Source organism: Arachis ipaensis, chromosome B1 (assembly GCF_059453495.1).
Source record: "Arachis ipaensis isolate K30076 ecotype BB chromosome B1, ASM5945349v1, whole genome shotgun sequence".
Classification (NCBI taxonomy): Eukaryota; Viridiplantae; Streptophyta; class Magnoliopsida; order Fabales; family Fabaceae; genus Arachis; species Arachis ipaensis.
In genome coordinates, this window is record NC_142436.1 from 92,202,205 (window position 1) to 92,205,059 (window position 2,855).

The 2,855-nt window shown below is 43.8% G+C and overlaps 1 non-coding gene across 1 annotated transcript; it reads left to right on the forward strand.

Moving 5' to 3' along the window:
* The first annotated feature begins 2,472 nt into the window (after positions 1-2,472).
* LOC148577470 (small nucleolar RNA R71) lies at positions 2,473-2,580 on the forward strand. Its single transcript, XR_015904123.1, has one exon. It is a non-coding gene; the product is annotated as a small nucleolar RNA R71 (small nucleolar RNA).
* Positions 2,581-2,855: the final 275 nt, after the last annotated feature.

The window sequence follows — 2,855 nt, forward strand, 5'->3', positions numbered from 1 at the left end:
AGGAGAGTGTGGAGGGGTGTGTTGTGTGAATTTGATGAAGAATGGAGGTCTTTATATAGGGAAGGGAGGGGGGTTAAGGTTCGGCCATATGGGTGGGTTTGGGTGGGAAATTGGTTTTGAATTTTGAAGGTAGGTGGAGTTTATGAGGTAGGTTTATGGGGAAGAGTGGATGGATGTGAGTGGTGAAGAGGTGATGGGGAAGAGAGTTTGAGGTGATTGGTGAAGGGTTTTTGGGGAAGAGTGTTTATGGGGTTGTGTGAAAGAGAGTGGTGAGAAGAAGTGAGTGGAGGTAGGTGGGGATCCTGTAGGGTCCACAGATCCTGAGTGGATCCTGTGGGGTCCACAGATCCTGAGGTGTTCAAGGATTTACATCCCTGCACCCATTAGGCATGTAAAAATGCCTTTGTACTCAACTCTGGGCATTCAGCGCCAGGTTGGTGGCCATTTTGGGCGTTCAGCGCCCATTTGTGTGCCATTTCTGGCGTTGAACGCCAGAACCATGCCTGTTCTGGCATTCAGCGGCCAGAAGCTGCCCATTTTGGGCGTTCAGCGCCAGAACCATGCTCTGTTTTGGCGCTGAACGCCAGACAGATGCTCCTCCAGGGTGTGATTTTTCTTCTGCTGTTTTTGATTCCGTTTTCAATTTTTTTATTTTGTGACTCCACATGATCATGAACTTAAGAAAACATGAAAAACAATAAAAATAAGAATTAGATAAACATTGGGTTGCCTCCCAACAAGCGCTTCTTTAATGTCAATAGCTTGACAGTGAGCTCTCATGGAGCCTCACAGATGTGCAGAGCTTTGTTGAGACTCTCCAACACCAAACTTAGAGTTTGGATATGGGAGTTCAACACCAAACTTAGAGTTTGGTTGTGGCCTCCCAACACCAAACTTAGAGTTTGACTGTGGGGGCTCTGGTTGACTCTGCTTTGAGAGAAGCTTTTTATGCTTCCTCTCCATGGGTGCAGAGAGATATCCTTGAGTTGCAAACACAAGGTTGTCCTCATTCAATTGAAGGACTAGTTCTCCTCTGTCCACATCAATCACAGCTCTTGCTGTGGCTAGGAAAGGTCTTCCTAGGATGATGGATTCATCCTCTTCCTTTCCAGTATCCAGGACTATGAAATCAGTAGGTATGTAAAGGCCCTCAACCTTTACTAATACATCTTCTACTTGTCCATAAGCCTGTTTTCTTGAGCTGTCTGCCATCTGTTGTGAGATTTTAGCAATTTGCACCCCATAGATTCCCAGTTTCTCTATTACAGAGAGGGGCATGAGGTTTATTCCTGAACCAAGGTCACATAGAGCCTTAAAGATCATGGTGCCTATGGTACAGGGTATTATGAACTTTCCAGGATCCTGTCTCTTCTGAGGCAATGTCAGTTGATCCAGATCACTTAGTTCATTGATGAACAAGGGAGGTTCAACTTCCCAAGTATCAATGCCAAATAATTTGGCATTCAGCTTCATGATTGCACCAAGAAACTTGGCAGTTTGCTCTTCAGTAACATCCTCATTCTCTTCAGAAGAGGAATACTCATCAGAGCTCATGAAGGGTATAAAGAGGTTCAATGGAATCTCTATGGTCTCTAGATGAGCCTCAGAGTCCTTTGGTTCCTCAGAGGGAAGCTCCTTATTGACCACTGGACGTCCCAGGAGGTCTTCCTCCTTGGGATTCACGTCCTCTCCTCTCCTCACAGGTTCGGCCATGGTGCTTATGTCAATGGCCTTGCACTCTCCTTTTGGATTCTCTTCTGTATTGCTTGGGAGAGTACTTGGAGGGATTTCAGTGATCCTTTTACTCAGCTGGCCCACTTGTGCTTCCAAATTTCTAATGGAAGACCTGGTTTCATTCATGAAACTCACAGTGGCCTTAGATAGATCAGAAACTAGATTTGCTAAATTAGAAGCAATTTGTTCAGAGTTCTCTGTCTGTTGCTGAGTGGATGATGGAAAAGATTTATTATTATTAAACCTGTTTCTTCCACCATTATTAAAGCCTTGTTGAGGCTTTTGATCCTTCCATGAGAAATTTGGATGATTTCTCCATGATGAGTTATAGGTGTTTCCATAAGGTTCACCTAAGTAATTCACCTCTGCTATTGCAGGGATCTCAGGATCATAAGCTTCTTCTTCATAAGAAGCCTCTTGAGTACTGTTGGATGCAGCTTGCATTCCATGCAGACTCTGAGAGATCATATTGACTTGCTGAGTCAATATTTTATTCTGAGCCAATATGGCATTCAGAGTATCAACTTCAAGAACTCCCTTCTTTATAGGCGTCCCATTACTCACAGGATTCCTTTCAGAAGTGTACATGAACTGGTTATTAGCAACCATGTCAATGAGTTCTTGAGCTTCTGCAGGTGTTTTCTTTAGGTGAATGGATCCACCTGCAGAAGTGTCCAGTGACATCTTTGATAGCTCAGACAAACCATCATAGAATATATCCAGGATGGTCCATTCTGAAAGCATGTCAGAGGGACACTTTTTGGTCAACTGTTTATATCTTTCCCAAGCTTCATAGAGGGATTCACCTTCTTTCTGTCTGAAGGTTTGAACATCAGCTCTAAGCTTGCTCAGCTTTTGAGGAGGAAAGTACTTGGCTAAGAAAGCCGTGACCAGCTTATCCCAAGAGTTCAGGCTGTCTTTTGGTTGAGAGTCTAACCATAATCTAGCTCTGTCTCTTACAGCAAAAGGGAAAAGCATGAGCCTGTAGACTTCAGGATCTACTCCATTAGTCTTAACAGTATCACATATCTGCAAGAATTCAGTTAAGAACTGAAAAGGATCTTCAGATGGAAGTCCATGAAACTTGCAGTTCTGCTGCATCAGAGAAACTAACTGAGGTT